This window comes from Mesocricetus auratus, unplaced genomic scaffold (assembly GCF_017639785.1).
Source record: "Mesocricetus auratus isolate SY011 unplaced genomic scaffold, BCM_Maur_2.0 Super-Scaffold_100004, whole genome shotgun sequence".
Classification (NCBI taxonomy): domain Eukaryota; kingdom Metazoa; phylum Chordata; class Mammalia; order Rodentia; family Cricetidae; genus Mesocricetus; species Mesocricetus auratus.
In genome coordinates this window covers 84578645-84597922 of record NW_024429189.1, presented here as the reverse complement: position 1 = coordinate 84597922, position 19278 = coordinate 84578645, and the positions used below count along the sequence as shown (strand labels likewise).

At 40.7% G+C, this 19278-nt stretch overlaps 1 long non-coding RNA gene across 1 annotated transcript in view; it reads left to right on the top strand.

Moving 5' to 3' along the window:
- The window catches only part of LOC121140236, a 68697-nt gene extending 49937 nt beyond the window's left edge, over positions 1–18760 (top strand). Inside the window, exons 2-3 of the long non-coding RNA XR_005877028.1 lie at positions 14035–14221; positions 18463–18760. This is a non-coding gene — a long non-coding RNA (uncharacterized LOC121140236). The remainder of the gene's footprint in view (positions 1–14034; positions 14222–18462) is intronic.
- The last annotated feature ends 518 nt before the right edge of the window (positions 18761–19278 follow it).

Below are 19278 nucleotides of genomic sequence, written 5' to 3'. Positions count from 1 at the left end.
CTTGATAAAAATAAGAGTCACCCCAGCAAGAGGCAACCTCAGCTGAGGATGCATCTATGAGCTTGACATGTGGGTGTATCTATGGGGCATTTTCTTGATTAATAATTGTTGTGGGAGGGCCCAGACCACTGCGGCCCAGAGAGGTTATTCTGAACTGTCTAAGAAAGTATTTGAGCAAGTCTTGGAAGAGAAACTCAATAATTTGTGTTCCTTTGTTTCTTCTACTTCAATTCCTGCCTCCTGGTTCCTGCCTTGAGTTTCTGTCCTAACTTCTCTAAGTGATAAGGTGTTACCTGGAAATGTAAGCTAAAATAAACCCTTCCCTCTCCAAGCTGCTTTTGATCATGGTGTTTTTCACATTAACAGAGAAAGAAGCCTGTATAGGATCCTTGGCACCTATAGACCAGTGCCGCCCCCATGGCTCTTCCATCTGTGCAACACTGGATCATAATAACTGAGTCCAGTTCATAAAATATGTGCACATCTTCCCCCAGCTCTGTGTTTACTTCCCAGCTCCCATCCTATTTCTGTCTTCCTGTTTTTCCTCTCTTATTCTCTATCCTTTACTCCAGGCATTTGATGTTGACATTATGTGGGATTTTTATCGTTTTTCATAAACCACTTCACTGGATGTCATTCTGTAATTAATTCCAAATTATTGTCTCTTATGTTGCATGTGTTCTATTTCTCTAGGTCCGCATCTCTGCTTGCTCACTTGACCTGCCAGCTGGGCATCTGATGGCTTACTTTCATCCCCTGTTCAAGAGAGAATTCATCATCTCCCTATTTTTACTTTTTTTCAATCCCAGCTAGAAATGTTAGTTTTGGGGGAGTCTTTAATATCTCTTACCCACCAACCAACAAATGTGTGAGAACATTCAGGTGACTGAGCAGGCAGCAACTGTCCTTGGTTTATGATTCTGCTTATTGTCTTTCCTCCACTTGAGACTGTAAAAAGTGAGCTCATCTTCCCCCCAGGAGGACCAACTCCAAGTTCAACACCTTATAAGTCCTCTTTATACTTCCTAGTGAAATTAGTAATTTCATATTCCTTATTTTTATTCCATTAAAATATCTTAGATGTAAGTGAATCTCTTCCCAGAAAGTGTAAAGGTAAAGCTGGATTCTTATTTGTTTTTGATGTTTTCTATTAAGCTTTCAACAATTATATTTTAGAATGAAAAGAAGAGATGGGGATAGTCTACCTGTTTCAAACCCAGTTGGTTTCTCTACTGAGAAAGAGAAAAGGAAAGAAAAACCTTAAAAGAATTTCCATGATACCTGAAGACTACTTTTGTGAGAGCTTATTTACTCTGGGCACTAATGTCGATAGAAAGGCAAGGTTAATGTATACTAGATCTTAAATGACATATGCAAGCAAAGCAGAAAGAGACCAAACTCAACATACATTCCCACTTAGCCTGGCCAATGGAAGAAGTAGGTTGAGCAAGCTCCAGCAGAGGCAGCACAGATTGGACTCCATGGGCTAAGAAGAAATGAAGACACAAAGTTGGTAGATAGGGAAGAAGGCATGGATCTTGGAGGAATTGGGGGATGGCTATGATCAAAATATAGTGTTTGAAATTTTCAAAGAATTAATTAAAAAAGAAAAAGGAAGACCACCCCCCATTTCCATTCAGTGTGGCCTCTGTTAGCATCTTCTTCACGCATGTCATTAAAGGCAGAATAAGAAGAATGAGGTGCCGTTTTCACAGACACTCTTTTAGTGCTCCTTCACATGTCCCGCATCTTTCTTCTCAACCCAGAGGACTCCCTAGTGCCCTTTAATGAGACAAAATTTGATGTGATATTAACTACTGGTAAGGTTTTCAGGGCAGTGTTGTTGCCTACTTAGAGTGCGGCTGTGTTGTCACAGAGTCTTGAATGGTAAGGGGTGAAAGATCTTGATAACGTTAGGACTGTTTCAAGATGTCACAGGGTGATTGAAATGCACTATTTTGTTTCTCATGAGAGAGTCCCATATAGCAAACTGAATTGAATTTGAGTACCTCTTAAGCCAGTTGCCAGAAAGAGGTAAACCATGTTTTCTTCAGGTCTGAGTGTAATATTCTGTAGCATATGAAAAATGAAACATTAAAAACATTTTAAGTGGACTGTTTTTAGATTTGCGGGGCATTTTCGTATCTAAGAACAGAATTTGTTTTCGTCGCCTTTGGGAACCACAATGTACATGCCGTACTCTCTACCTCCAACAGGAAAAAACTACTTCTAAACACATGCAATTTAACAATAATAGACGGGCATTCATGTCTGAGTCCTCGAAGTGGAATTTCCTGCACTAGGGGATCCCATGTTAGAAATATTGCTGGTCTGGCAGAGTGAGGACTGGATGGGAAACAACACCCTAGACAGGATCTCTGCAATATACTGAAAGTCAGCATCTCAATTCAGTGACCGCACTGAATTTGGGAGAGTCAGCATCGTTGGTGGATACTTGTAGTTGTACTAAGGAAGGGTTTGTGAGATGGTTGTGTTCTTTTTAATGCTTTTGGAAGAAACGGGCAAGGAGAAGGATCTAGGCGATGATTTGTAATAATCTATCCCACTATGTATTAAATGTTAACCTATGATCTCAATCACTAATGAATTCATTCATTACATGCACCTGTGATACAATGTGTCTGTGCTAGGGGTGACAATAAGACAAAGCACTGAGGTCTCACAGAAGAGAAGCTAGGGAATTTAACGTCACCACTTCCTTCACTGCTCATCATAGTCAAGACTACTTCTTAAAGAGCACGGCGTTCCCACTTACCTGCTTCCAAGCTTTTGCAGCAGTGTGAAAACATCAGATATTTAGAATTAACGAGAGGACACAGTGCTTCACCTAACTGGTGCCACTTTGGGACTGAATGGAGGCAGAGACAACAATTATTCTGGGGCAGCAGGGTGTAAACTGGGAGGGTACTCAGTTTACATACAGTCGTCGCTCAGTCTAAACCCAGTGACCTTATTTAGTCAGTGATGTGTCCTTACACTTTGGTAGTCTCATCAGGAAGAAAAACTCCAATTTATCCATGTTCCTTCCCAACTGCCTAATAGTCTTTGCTCCAAAGAGCCTGAGAAAGATGTTATTATTCACTCACTACGCTGGCTTTTTGCAGCCTCCTAATCCCCTGATGGTTAAGAACTATCTGAAGTCTGCCAGTATGAACTAATCCACCCCAAGCCGAGCAGTCTCCTTTAGATTGTGCTTCACCGACCAGATCTTGTATCTTGTATTAAATGTCAGCATGAGAAAGAACTGGGCAGCCGCATGACTTTGCATCTGTGTTTGTGATAAAATGGTGAAGGTTTTTCTCATTGTGTCATTTAGTGGCATGTCAAAGAGTCCACATGACTTCTCTAGAGTGTTTGTTTTCTTTGCAGGATCCAAAGAGCATCTCTCCGTTGGATGAAGATCCCTATGACCTTCCTGGTTAACCTTTTCTGTCTAGTGGGACCAGACTTGGAATTGGTCCCTGAGAAGAAACAGTCCTGTTCTGTTCATTTGCATATATTTCTCATTTTTCTGATGGGATAAAGCTATTTTTCTAAATTAGTTCCCTTTTCAAAGTTTTATCTTTTCGTCAGTAATGTGCCCTGTATACTTTGGTGTCTCACCAGGAAGAAAAAATCCACTTTATCTGCTTTCCTTTCCAACTGGCTGATAGTCTTTGCCCCTAAGAGCAGAGTTTGAATTTGGGCCTGATGATCCCAGCCGTATGTGTCTGGCCCCAAACCCTGGGCTATTCTCATTTCAGCTGACTGTTCCTCATATGCTGTCTTCTGGGCACATGGCCTGTATCCCTTATGTTTGTGTGTGTCTACACCATTCCTACCACCTGAGTATCTGAGGAAAGTGGCAGAGTTCAGAATGAAAAGGTAGTTCTTTAGAACACTCAGAGCTGTTCCAAAGAGAAGACGAGGAGCCCCTGAGGGCTTCTTTGCTGCCTGTGCTCTGGCCTCATGCTGCTGCCATTTCTCTCAAATCTTTACTTAGAAATTCACTGCTCCACAGCTGGGCGGTGGTGGCGCACGCCTTTAATCCCAGCAGAGGCAGGCAGATCGCTGTGAGTTCGAGGCTGGGCTGGACCGACAGCCTCGAAAACAATACAGAGAAACCCTGTCTCGTAAAAACCAAAAAAAAAAAAAATTCACTGCTCATTAATTTTTGGGCGGATGGGAAAGGGTGTGGTACAGAAACAGTGTCGAGAGGGCAGGAATTACAAACCACCCGCTGGCACAGGCCTGTTAGAGCCATCTGCTTGTCTTTAGAAGCCCCCTAAGGCATTTGCCACCCTGCCCCCGCCTCCCAAAGCCAAAAATCCTGGCATATGCCCCAGGGAGTGAGGTCCCAGGAATGTACTTCATATTAATTATCCTATAATCTTCTTGGGCTGGGCAGAGAGGAGAAATATCTCCAAATATGACAGTGCATTCTAGAACTGAATATTTTTGTGAAGTGGGGAGAGAAAAATGTATAATGAGAAAATAAGATAAAATATTCACAACTTTTATTCCTCAGTCTGGCTCCTCTTTTCCTTATTTTCTTTTTTCATTTCTCATGTACATTTTGTAGGATGGTCTCTTGGCTCTAGCTCAGGTACACTGCAGAGTGGTGGTGGAAAAAGACTGCGGTTAGCTAGGTTATCCTGAATGACAACAAAGAAACTGAATATCTCCTTGGCGGTAGTCCAGATGTTTCCCAGGGAATCCTGGCCTGCTTATGGCACAAAAGCCCATGCAAAGGGGCTTGAATATGTGGTTAGGCCTATTTACTTTTCAGCAAGGAGGAAATTAAAAACAGAAATCTGAATTGCCACTAAGAGGCAATTCTGAGTTAATTAATCCAGTGAGGGAATGCTATGGGACAGCACAGTCTGTGTGAACCCAGAATTTGAGATCAAGATCTGCATGGTCTCCCTCCTCTTTCACGGTCCGTGGGGAAGTGTCTGCTGGCTTAACATACACGGTTGCATGGACATAGAGTGTCCATCTTGTTACCTGTCCTGGTGTTGGACTGTCAGTGGTGGTTAGCAGGCAGCTATAGAGTGATAATAACAGAAACGTGGAAAAACATATAAAGGATGGTGATTTGCAACAAGGCCACATTAGTTTAACACACTGAGAGATGAATTTTAGAATCCTCTCTTTTCTAGTTGGCAAGTTTACTAAAAACAAAGGTTCCAAATGGCTTAAAGCCAACAGTGCCTGGCACACTGAAATCGATGAATGAATGAAAGATTATTTTAATCTCTTTGCTCTTGAACTGTCCTTTCAGAGATCCATGCCTAACAATATTTGTCAGTGTCTCAAAGATCTCCATGAGGGGCTATTTATAATAGTCTCTGTTACTTTTTATACTTAGGCAGTGTTTCTGTTTTGCTTTTGCTCTCACTGCTGCTGTTATATACTGCCTGTGCTCTGCTCTGTCCTCTGTGAAGCAAGGTGTGTGTGTGTGAATAACTGAGAGATCCAAGTCAACCATCCTCAAGTCCTGCATTGAAGGAAGAGTCACACCACTCGCTTCGCAGAGGCAACAATAAAAATCATCTCTGTGGCGATGCAGATATTTCCTTGCTATCCCTTCTTCTGCTGGTGCTTGGATCTTCCCTGTTTCTCTCTGTTTTTGTTTTCTTGTTTTTTTTTTTTGAGACAGAGCTTCTCTGTGTAGCCCTGGCTGTCTTGGAACTTGCTCCATAGACCAGGCTCTGCCTCTGCCTCCTTAGTGCTGGGATTAATGGCATGAGCCACTACAACCTGGAAAATTTTCAATTTCAGAAATGTAGATCTATTTCTTTCTTTTTAAATTTAAATTAGAAACAAAGTTGCTTCACATGTCAATCTCAGCTCCCTTTCCCTCCCCTCCTCCCATGCCTTCCCACCAGGCCCTCCAGCCCCCCCACCCATCCCCACTCTGTTCTTCAAGGAGGTTGAGGCCCTCTATGGAGGATATCCAGAGTCTGTCATTTCGTTCAGGGCAGGGCCTCCGCCCTCCCCCCCAAGAGTCCAGGCTGAGACAGCATCCCTCATTGTGGGATGGGCACCCAAAGTCAGTTTGTATGACAGGGATAAATATGATATACTACCAAAGGCCCCATAGATTGCCTAGGCCTCCTCACTGACACCCACATTCAGGGGGTCTGAATCAGTCTCATGCTGGCCTCTCAGCCATCAGTCTGGAGTTCAAGAGCTCCCCCTTGTTCAGGTCAGCTGTTTCTGTGGGGTAAACAAGTCTTGACTTCTTTGCTCATCAGTCCTCCCTTTCTGTCACCGGGTTCCAGGAGTTCAGCTCAGTGTTTAGCTGTAGGTGTCTGAAATGTAGATCTTAAATGCAAGGTAATTTCTGGGCAATTTCCTTGCCTGGGCTGTCATTTGCTTTTGCTTTTTCTTCAGTCTCTTTGTTCTGTCCCCTATCTCTGGGTGTGCATTTCTCAACTCTTTACCCCCTCATTATTGAGTCTTCAACAGAGCAGTTCCAGATACTTTTTTCTCTATGAAAATTCATATAAAATATGCAGTGATTCCTATGTAATTGGCTCTTCTACAAGCATTTGGAATAGTTAAATCTATTTTAAAATTTTGTCTCCTAGTTTTCTTGTCCTCTAATTGTTTTTGTAGAATTTGCAAAGAAGTTGGAGACATTGTAATCCTTTCCTTCAATATTTATCTCCTAACAAAGGATTGTCTCTTATGAACAAAGTACAAATATCAGTGTCTGGAGACTGAATATGGCCACAATCTCAGTATCTAGTATCCCCTCCATTTTCAAATTTTGTCAGTGTCCCAGTGACATCTTTCATTGATGTTTTTTTCTGGTCTCATCCAGAATTGTGTGAAATACCATTGTTATGTCTCCTTGGTCTTTTATCGTGAAATAGTTCCTTGGTCTTTCTCCATCTTGACATTTCCAGAGTTGTGGTTGCTTATCAAATATCTCTCAATTTGGGTTTGTCTGACATTTTGTCTGGATTAGACTCAAGTTATATATTTTATGCCTAAGTACCATGAAAGTCATGTTATGTCTTCCTCAGCATACCAGGAGGCACATGATATCAGTGTGTCTTGTTGATGCTGCTAACTGTGATCATGAGTTTAACGTGGTGGCTTCTGGTTTTCTCTGTTCTCTCATCTCTTCATTTATTTTGTAGTTTTTTGAATTGGAATTTACCTTAATGAAAAATTCTTATTGTCTGTCTGTTTGTCTGTCTAACTGTATGTATGCATCACTATTAATCTATGTATCTACTATAAAAACATGAATTTTAATTCATTTAGGTCATAATCCATTAGCATGATTGCATGTTTTGGTGCTTCAACTGTACTAAATTTGGCTAGTGGTGTCTCCTTCAAGTTGTCTCCTCTGACCTCTGCCTGTTACTTTGAATAACATTTAGCCATGGTAGAACCTGAGATGGCACATCAACATATTTCCCTTATTGAGTTCCAACATGGAGAAGGATGAGAGTGAAGGGTGACACACTCTACAGTGGTCTGTAAGCAGGAATGTCACCCAGAAATATTGTTACTAACAATAAAACCTATATCATTATCACCATAAAAGTATAGTTTAGTAATGATTATATGGAATCTCTCTCATTTGGAATAAACTTTGATAGGTTGGTTAGAATTTGTTTATGCAATGGCTATTTGGTACTTTACAACAACCAAGTTATATAGTCAGGATTGTTGCACTAGCTACATTATATAAGTTAGTAAATTGCTATAAATGTGGTAAAGTTCAGTAAACTTGTTTTTTATTTGTGGATGATACATTTGGTGACATGTTTGAAAATTCTTCACCTAGGTTTATCTAACTCTAGTGGACTTTGTTTTAGTTTTCTTTAAACCTTCTACAGATTTTTATAAAAGATTTTATTTTGAGTGCGTGTGTGTGTGTGTTGGGGGTGGTGAGTGCAGATGCCTGTGGAGGCCAAAGAGGGCATATGCTTTTTTAATATTTTTTATTTATTTAAAGCTTATTTTTTCATTTTATATACCAACCACAGTTCCTCCTCCTGCTTCCCCCCTCCGCCTTCCGCCCCCCCCCAACCCCTCATCCACTCCTCAGTAAGGGTAAGGCCTTCCATGAAAGGCCAACAAAGTCTGGCATATCAAGTTGAGGCAGGACCAAGCCCTTTCCCCCTGTGTCGAGGCTGAGCAAGGTATCCCTCCATAGGGAATGGGCTCCAAAAAGTCAGTTCATGCATAGGGATAAATCCTGGTCCCACTGCCAAGGCTCTCATGGACTGTTCAAGCCACAGAACTGTCACCCACATTCAGAGGGCCTAGTTAGGTTCTACACAGGTTCCCCAGAGTCTGTAAACTCTCACTATCTCAGGTCAGCTGTCTCTGTGGGTTTCTCCATCATGATCTTGATCTCTTTGCCCATATGATCTCCCCTCCATCTCTTCACTTGGACCCCAGGGCTTGACCCAGTGCTTAGCTGTGGATCTCTGCATCTGTTTCCATTAGTTACTGGATAAAGGTTCTATGATGACGATTAGGATGTTCATCAATCTGATTACAGGGGAGGGCATATGATTTCTTGGAGTTGGAATTACAGGTAGTGTGATATGCCAACCTGGGTACTGGAAACAGAGAACTCTGGTCCTCTAGAAGAACAGTAAAGGCTATTAAACACTGATCCAACCCCTCTCTAGCCTCTCCTTATTCCTTCCTTCCTTCCTTCCTTCCTTCCTTCCTTCCTTTCTTCCTCTCTCCCTTCCTCCCTCTTTCTCCCCTCCCTCCCTTTGTCCCTCTCTTCTTCCCTACCCTCTCTTTCTTTCACTGTGTAGCCCAGATTGGCTTGGATGCTAGGATTATAGTCAAGCAATACCTGGCTATAGAATTTCATCTAATAAATACCATTTTAAATGATTTACCATTCACGATTGAAACTATGAAGAACTTAAATTTGTCACTGTACCCTAGTGTGGCCATTTTGATGGGGTTGGAGAAATTCTGTGTAATTGAGAATTGGAACACAGAAGAAAAGTGATGGTGTGGAGATTAAGTGCCCACTGCTACTTGATTGGTGGGTAGACAGTCCACGAGGCCTGTGATTGACTTCCAGAACATACCTGCTTCTGAGTGTCAGTGGCGTTACAGTAACTGGAAGTCCCATCGATCAGTAGCTTGCCATCTGTAGTCAGGCTGGGTGCACAGTTTTAGGCGTTCTCCCGGCTCCTGATGCTATGGGTTGAAATGCTTTCATGCCTTTGGCTTTTCTGCTATCATTGGTATCCTCAGGAATGGGGCATGTGTTTGGCTTATCAGACACTATTGTCATGGAACAAGTCACACAGTAGATGGAGCAGAGCTCTTTGCTTTTCTTTGCTCTTTATTGCAATTGACAGCTGTCATCAGGAGGTCTGATGGGTCCAGTTGATGCCTTCCTAAGAAAAGTGATAGGCCATAGAGCTAGAACTGGTATCTCCTCGGTTCAGCAGGCTCCTTCCCGTGTGGGTGGTAGAGTAAACAGAGGAGGTTAAGTCAGAGAACTTTAGGCAGATGGGAACTCTCAGCTTCTAGGAAAAGGTGGCTTTGCATAGACAATTTAAGTAAGATTTACAGGATTTTTTATTTATTTAAAAGTAATTAGAATGTTATGGGCTTTATGAAAACAAAAATATGCTTTGAGAATTACTCATTTGATATTTTTAAATAAGAGGCTTGGCATCTCCTTCCTGGAATAAGTAATTTCTTTTGTGGTAAATGTCTATGGGTGGACAGCATAACAATCAGAGAATTCCAAAGACTTCAGCTGAGGTGTGCCTGGGAGGAACTGCACTGGGGCTATGCCACAGCCCTGCTGAAAGGCCTGGGATCTCACTTAGGATGTTAAATGACTGGACCAGGGTGTGTGTGTGCGTGCGTGCGTGCGTGCGTGGGTGCGTGCGTGCGTGCGTGCGTGTGTGTGTGTGTGTGTGTGTGACAGAGAGAGAGAGAGAGAGAGAGAGAGAGAGAGAAAGAGAGAGAGAGAGAGGCAGGGAGAGACAGAGACAGACAGCCAGGCAGACGCAGATACAGAGATAGAGGGACAGAGAATGAGGAACTGGGAGATAGTAATTAAAAAAACCAAGAGAAAGAAACAAAACCATCATTTTTGAGTTCAGTTAAAAAGCAGGAAATCAAAGCACCACTATGAGATAAAATAAAGGTCACTTACACTGTGTGGGAAGCATTACAGACTGCAATATATAACTTCACAAAGGTGTAGCCCAGGTGCTGTGTCAGAAGGATTGGGTATAGAGGGAAGGAAAATTCACTACAGCAGTGCAGTATGATATTGCAGGATTAAAGAGTACTGACCTCCCTGTTAGATCATGAAGTCTAACGGAGACTAGGACACTTACTCTGTGAGTTTCGCTGCCTGTCACCTTGACAGTCATCATGTGGTTTGAAGAGTCTCAAAATAATTTAAAGATGAACATTGGTTTAAACGTTTTGTTCATCCCAAAGATGGAGGGGGAGAAAGACCATCAACCTATATTACCATGGTCAAATAATTAAAGCAAGCTTTTTAATTCATGTACACAGGGCTGCCTTCTCCTAAGGCAGGGCTTGAGGTGTCAACATTGGATGTGAGAAACACAAGGTTTTTATAGCTCCGTGGTAGGGGACTTTTAAATGGGGAGTTTTGTATACAAAATAGTGGGGGTTATAGGAACAGGACATAAGCATAACAAGTTAGATCCAGTGATCTCCTGAAGTAAAGACATGATTTTAAGGTGGTCGTAATAACAAGAAGTCATAACAAGGTAGCCGTAACAACAATTTTGAAACAAAGGTAGGGTTACAAGATGATTATTAAGTTTTTTTCTTAAAAAAAAAAGACGTGCTTTCCATTCCTGGAACAGGCAGTACAGAACCATTTGTAGTTAAGGTTACAGGTAGGACACAGCCCAATCCTTGAGAAATAGAGGTTTAATCATAAACAGTAATGAACCCAGTTTGTCTTTACTATAAGATGACTATTAAGCCTAAGGTGGAGGCAGGCTATTTCTTCAGTTCATCTTCCTAATTATCCTGTCCCATGTAGAAAATAAAGCTATGCTAGCTGAGGGGTAAATTGTTTAATGGGCTTAGCACTGTGTCCATCCTTGATTCAATTAGTTCAACAATTAGGACATTCTCTTAGGATAAGGCTTTTGCGTTTCCTAAGATGTTTTCACTTATAGTATCCTGTTACATCCTTAAGACAGGTTTGTGTCAGGGAGTTGACATTTATTTTGCAGAAAAAAGAACCAAAGTGCAGAGATGTCAAATTACTTGCCCAGAGCCACAGAGCTAGAAATGGCTAAGCCAGGCTCCAGTCCAAGCTCAATATTCTTCCAGCACAGTGTGAGTCCAGACGCCGCCACCTAAAATGCCATTCATGGTTCTGCATATTGTTTAATTTCCTATTACAATTATGCCAACAGAAGAATGCCAGTCTCCAGGATAGCAACAAAATACCACTTTCACATTCTCTTCTATAATCACTGGAGTTCCATAACAAATTACTTTTACTCCATTGCACCTTTTAGAGGGTCTAGAAGAATATTCTCGGTTTTTTTAGGCTGATTCTAAATGCTAAGTTTTGGTTACAAATGTGTCAAAAATCACCGCTGTACCAATCTTGAAATGTAGTGGGTGTCCAGGAGGCTTCTTCTCAAATCCATTTAAGGGAGTTTCTTAAAATCTGTAAAACTTTGCTTCACTTTTTAAAAATTAAACTTCATTAAACCAGAAATAGAATGACCAGATAAAAATGGGTTATTTCTGACTTGCTGGTATAGCTGGAAGGCACATGGTTAAGAAAATAACAGAACAACTCAACAGGCGACCCCACTTCAAGAATGTTAGGGAGAACATCATTCTGTTTCAAGCATTCTCCTTTTTTGCACCCTGCCTCAGATATTTTGTTACATCAGCATGATGGTGTGAGAAGGGAAGGGAAGAAGCTGCATTTGGCTTTAGAAGATGGTACTGAGTTCACAATGATGATGGATCACTTCAGAGAAAGTGTCTGACTTCCAGTTGGAAGTATGGTAAGCAAGCAAAAGAATAATGGAGAGACGGTAAAAAGTATCAGAGGCTGTACAGAGCAGGCTTGGAGACACTCACATGGAGCCACCAATCAAGTAACTTTAATGGACTGTCGTATTAAGTTCTCTGATACAGGAAAGCAAGACACCAAAAGGAGCAGCAAGTGTCCCATCTTAGGGATGACTTACACGCCTCTCCCAGTGGCTGGGGTCTGGACTTGATCTTGCTGCTTGACTTCTTGGTCCCATGTGTCTGAGTTGAGTGCTCTGTCTGTCTGCTCACTGAGCTCAGTCTTCCCTACCCCCACCTTCTGAGTGATGCTCACAGCCCAGGTGGACCCACAAGCAGGTGAACCCCAGCTGGTGCCTTCCAGCCTTTTCTTCCTAGTAGGCAGACCCTATTCCAGAGTTACATAGATAAACATAGGATACTCTGTTTCCATTTAGATTAGGACCCTAGGCAGAGTACACCATATCATTTCTATAAATGTGTACTTCACCGCAGTCTAGAGATTTCCGCTTTCTCTTTACACATGACCAGATAGGTGGATTGGATCCAAATGCTGGAGTCAGAGTCTCGATTGTCTATCCTACTTTTGCTGCATTCTGCCTCTTACCCCACTGATACTTGTGTCTGCACTCTGCCATGCTTAGCTCTTACCTTGTGTCATCCCCCACTGACCTCCAGCTAAAGCTCTGGCATACTTTCCAGGCTGAGTCAGAAGGGAAAACCAAAGGCTCTTGCCCATTGACTTCTGGGCACAGAAGACTGAGTCTTAACTGGGATAGCGCAAACAGGCCTGGGCTGTTCTCTCGCTCCCTCTTTTTCAACAGTGCTTTCAGTAGCTGAACTAGCACTTCCTTTGGATGGTGTCCCCCCACACCCTGCACGGTCACTTGGGTAGACTTCTGCAATTTTGTGTTTATTTATTTTTGTTTCTGTTATCATCTGAAATTTCCTAAATACCTGTCACAAATGAGGTGGCAACCTAACTTGGAAAACTAGCTGCCTTAAAATAAAAAGTCCCTTTTCCAGAAAGGAAATAATGGAAATAGAAATGGGAATAAGGAAAATTATGTTAGATTTTCTAAGAAACAAGGTTATTAATTATTGGTACGATTATTAGTTTGTTTTTTTAAACATTCCAGACATCTTCGGTCAGGGGGTAACATGAAAATACAATAGGAAAGCTTATTTGCTAATTTTGCTCACAAGCAATTATTTTTGAGAAATAAATGTTTATGATTAAAGGTAAAAATGCATGAAACTTTAGCATATAAACCTCACATTCTATACCTCAGTTTCCTCATTTGCTGCCAAGTCTCTTGATCTGTTATACAATTCTTCTGGGCCATCGTATGTATACAATTCTCCTGAGGCCTTGTATGTGATATGCACATGCATGCACACACAGATGCAGATATCTATGTCTATTTCTTCCTTCAAATAATGGTGAGTTGTTTAATTTTCTGTGACAAGTGTGGTGACATAGGCCTGCAATCATCATGCTCAGAAGACATTCAAGGCCAACTTGTGCTACATAGTAAATACCAAGCAAGTTTGGGTTATATAGCAGGGCACTATTTATTTCCCAAAATCCAAAGGAAAATAGTGATACATTTTTCCCTGTTCAGTATCTCAGAGGTTCTCCTGCTGACAGGATTACTTTTGAAAACTATGAAACATTCCTTTGTTTGAATTATGAGATTTTTAGCCAATTATTAAGAAATAATATGCATTTATGAATTCATTGGTGATCATGTATATTGTTTCCATAGACCTGTTAAACTTTATCAATTATTAAGTACTTTAATATTCACTAATTTGACCAAGAAAAAGTAAAAATAGTTTGCTTAGGCAGTATAAATAAAAAGGCATTTCTAAAAGTATAAGGTCTGCATTAAGAAATGAGGTAATTTAAGACTTTATTGATATAGAATTCCTCTCCATTTATAGTCCATGAGTTCCTGCTAATGTACAATGCCTTCTCCTTTGCAGTATTGACAGGTTTTACAGCTCAACACTAAAGTGTCTGTCTTACGCTGCCAGAAGAATAAATGTTGCTATCGTCAAGTAGAAGACACTAGCGCTTCCACTTTCAGAATATGAGACAGTTGCTCCAAGAGCAATCTTAGCTCCAGGGATAGCAAATGCAATCAACACTATGAATGAAGTGTCTTTGCAGGTCAGTCTGCTGTATCTGTTGATATCATCCACTAATATTGCCCGTATGCGACACTTCCAATGAACTAAACTCACTTACCTTGTCATACTGTTCTTTCTTTCTGCATGAGTCTTCTATGTTAGCTGAGACTTTCTATTCGACTCTTTTGTCCTGAACCAAAGTTTGGTAATCACAAACTCATCAATTTATTTAAGGTCACTAGACCAGGAACTCAGATATTTTTTATTCTTCTTTCTCCATGCCTGTTTTTTTTTCATTACTTTTTATTACTTTTTTTTTTAGAAAAAAGCTTGCTCCACATGTCAATCCCAGCTCCCTCTCTCTCCCCTCCTCCTGTACCCCCTCACCATCCCCCCAGCCTCCTCCCATCCCCATTCCCTTCCACATAGGGGACCTCCAGAGTCTGTCATTTCATTCAGGGCAGGGTCCAGGCCCTCTCCCAAGAGTCCAGGCTGAGAGAGCATCCCTCTTTGTGGTATGGACACACAAAGTCCATTTGTACGCCAGGGATAAATACTGATCTACTGCCCAGGGTCCGATAGGTTGTCCAGGCCTCCTCACTGACTCCCATACCCCCGGTTTTCCCCAACCTGCGTGCCCAGCTCCAGGTGAGCTTGGGTCATTCTGGGGTCCCCTTCCCTGCCCATCACCCACTGATCCATGCCTCTTTTATAATTCCCTTTTGTTTATAGAACAAGAACTTCCCTAGTTATGTTACACACACACACACACACACACACACACACACACTTCTAATTCATTTACTTATTCTTTCCCTTGAATTCTTCATTAATTGACTGTATCCTAAGGCATACTTTTTAAATGAACAAAATATTCTGAAAAGTTAAAAATAAATACAAATTTAGTAAATTGAATACAAAAGTAAATGAAGCAAAATTGCTCTTCCTGTATACACATAACACATATGTAGATTTATACATATATAGATGTACACACATACACACTAATATACATGTGCACATGCACACATGCACACACACACACCCTTGCATTTACTATGCTGTCAGCCTAACATGGCGTCAGACTTCTAGCAATCCTGTTGTCTCAGCCTCCCAAGTGCTGCAGTGAAAGGCTGTGCCTCCATTACTATTCAGAATAATAAACAATGTACCATGATTTGAAGGAATAAGTAGATATTTGTGTATGTGTTTGTGCACACATATATATGTTCACATCCAGCACCTCTAGAATAATATAGAAACCCTTTCAGAAAAAGGTATTTTGAAAAGAAAATGCTTTCTCTTATCTTTAGTACAAATCTGAATTATATATATTTGCTCAAAACATATTTTCTTTCAGTATTTTTTTAATCTCCTTATATAGTTTTTAGAATGCACTGAACACTTAGTGACACTGTCTGATATCCTTGGTTATTTTCTGGATAATTATTTTCATATTCCTTTACTCCTATCTACAATTGGTTTTCAGGGCTTCATAATGCTTTGATAAAAGATAATTACTATTCCACTTAACATAATACAAAATCATATTGAAGTGATCTCTTACCATCTTAAAAATGTGATTAGTTATTTGTTATGTTTTGTTGGCCAACAGACATTATCTTTCTGGTGTTCATATTTATTTTTTTTAAATATTTGTAGATTTATAACATCTTGAGGTCCTGCATGATCACAGTACATGGTAAAAAATGAGTAATAGCACAAAAGCTCCAGACATACTAATTTAAAGACAACAAAGGCAATTTTGGGTGTTTTAGACCCTACTTTGGACTCTTTTTATGTTTATGAAACCATATTGACAGTAGAAATCTTTGTTTAAAGAATGAAAGTACTTGTTAATGGGTGGGAAGGAAAAATGGAAATTGAAAGCAAGAGTTCCTTAAACATCTTCCAGCAGTGAAGACCTTCCGCTCAGTTGCACATTGAATGGCTCAAGCATTAGGAATTCTTCATTTTAAGAAGAAAGAAGTCAGGACAGTTGAATGTGAGCCTTTGTTAGGCTCCCGGCATCTGCTGAATTGCTACCATCATCCTAAGATCCACATGGGCTCATTCATTGTTTTGTTTGAGTTCAGTGAATTCCTACTATTGGTACAACAAAAAGAGAGGCAACGAAAGCCCCGAAATTCAGGGAAAGATTTAATCAAAGCCCCTGGGGAGAAGGGGACAGCTGGACAATACATAGGGATTTCGAATAGAGTGTCAATTGTAGACATATGTCCCTTCACATTGTGACCCTTGATAATAGACCTAAACAGGTGTCATCATGAAAAAAATTGGAGTGTTGCTTGTGTTACCAAGCACCGCCTTTGTAGCACCCTCCTTTCCTTCATTGGTGAGATGGAAGCTATTTCCTTCCTGTAGGTTTCCCTGGCTGGGTACATGCTGGCCGCTCTCCAGCACTTTACTGAATAGTGTGCTTAGAGAAGGAGTTGGGAGAGTTTTCCTAAAAAATATCAGCTAATAAATATTTCAGCTTGCAGTCCATATGGACTCTGTTGTAACTGCTCAATCCTAAAAACAGCAGGCATTCCACTCTGAGGACAAGCCTGCCTGTGTCTGTGGCACATTTGCTCACACTGTTGGAGAGAAAGAACTGGGTTTTGCTTACTCTTAGACATTAGTAAATTTCCATTTATTCATTATTAAACTGTTCGTTAATTCAGTAAGGGTTTATTGGACAGATATTAGGTGCTATCTATAAAAACTGTAATGGAGAACTGATCACAAACTTCCCAGAGCAGAAGAGGCAAAACTCTGGTTCCTGTTTCTTTCGAGAGCAGTAAACTTTATTACCAAAATTAGAACAATGTGCTGAAACAAAAATTCTGCAGGTTAACCTCTCTCATTGTCACATATGTAAAAATACTAGCCAGAATACTAGCAAAATGAATCTAATGCCATTTGAAATGATTTTGTATTACAAAAAGTCAAGTTGAAGAATTCACAATTCTACAGCCAAAGGAGCCTGCTGTGTGATCTGCATTTGATTCTTAGAACCCACATTAGGTGGAAACAGAGAACAAATTCCACAAATCATAGCCCTTTGACCTCCACAAAGGTGCTATGGCACACAAGATCCCCCTGCCAAATCATGTGCATATGTGCAGAATAAAAAAATACAAATTAAAATAAAATTATAAAGGCAAAGTTGGTTTAGCATTTTATATCAAGAAATTTACTTATAGGCCTTATAAAGGAGGAAAAGTATATGATATTGTTAATAGATGCAGGGCATATTTGGTAGACTTCAACACTGGTTCATGAATAAAATTAAATTTTGCTCTTTGACCTTAAAAATTTGCTTGAGAGGATCTTTACAATGACAACACCAGTTGACATGCCAATGTGGATGGGGCAGACTTCACAAGGTCACCCTCCTAGATGAAGATCTGTAGGCAATTAAGGGATGTAGAAAGAATAAGATAAAGAGCTCTCTAATAGGTTATCTAATTCCAAGCATTAAGGTCTAAACACATGGCACAACACCAAATGGACTCAGTAGGGTTGTATTGATATACACATATGTGTATATAAATAGTAATATGTAAACAATAATTAAAGAAGAAAATGTCATGAATTTGAGAGGGAGAAGGGAGAGGAAGGCGTCAAAATGATATAGATTCAATACTCACACATGAAATCATCAAACAAAATAATTGTATGGAAAACATTAGTTGTAAAATATTGGAAGGTATCTTATCTGGCATTGGGGATGAAACAATAGCAGCAATTATCACTGTTTTGATTCAGTATTGCACTGTTAGTAACCAGTGCAATAAGACAAGAAAAATGGATAGAAATTTTGCAGTATGTCAAAAACTGAATGGCTCTATAGATATACAATTAAAATAAATAATGGAACAAACTGGCTCATTTGCCATTCACTAGAAAGTAAATACATAAAAATTGATTATATTTCTATATGCCTTCAATAAACAACTTGAATTTGAATATGAAATAGTATAAAGCTTATCCAAAGAATAATTACTCAGGAGCAAATATAACAAAAGAAACCAAATCTTTAACCTGACTACTACAGGAAATTAAAAATAAGTAAATGAAAGGAAATTCTTTGTGAATTTCAAGACTGAGTCACATAGCTTCTCAATCAATTCCTTGACCCAGGGGAAAGAAGTAACTGTATATTTAAACATATATAGAGAGGTGGGAAAGGCTGCCGCCATATGGTTTGTCTGTAAAATTTGTATTTCCTGAGATGACCCCAGTTATTCCTTGTTTCTTTATTTTCTGTCTTAGACGGAGTGATATCACCATTCAGATGGCAGCATTCCCAAGCTGATCCTGCATCTAACTCCACTCACTTTGTCTTGGTGCCTGGTGCCCTGGTCTGCTCTGTGCTGGAGCCTCTGTCTTATCTAGCCTTATCTCTCTCCTCCTGTCCCTTCCCCTCCCTTCCTCATACCTCCCTTCCCCTCCCCTTCCCTTCTCTTCTCTACCCTCAGTTGCCCTCCACTGCCCTCCCCTCCCGTGTTTTTCTCCAAATATTCTCCTTCAGTGAAACTGGTCAACCAGTTAAGTGTGTGGGGAACCAATACATCAGTAAGCTTGATTAAATACTGTATTTATCAAAAAAAGCCTCCACCCAGGCAGGTGCTAAAATGTGCTCCGTGCACTTAGAAGGAAGGACTAAATCTGAAGCCTGGCTCTGCTGATCATCCAGTATTGTGGCCTGGGTGTCTGCATCTGTAGCTAACACACGGGTGGTCAAAGGATTGAAGAGGTTGTGGTTAAATACACAAATGAGTGAATAGATGTTAGAACAGTTGGGCCATAGAGCCCCTGGAACCAGCAGAAAATTCTCTCTGAAGGCAGCGGGATGAACACATTCGCCCTAGCAGCAAGGCTTTCAGACAACCCATACCTCTCCCCCACCCCCAGCTCAAGGAGTCAAAACAGCTCCTACTAGCCAGCTAGTAGGTGGAGAGCCAGAGAGGAGGACATTCATCCCACACTGCTCCCTACAAACACACAGCAGACAGCATCTGGAAATGATGGAAGTAATGCTCTGTACATGGGGCTGGACATCATTTGGTCCAGGGAGACTTGCTGGTT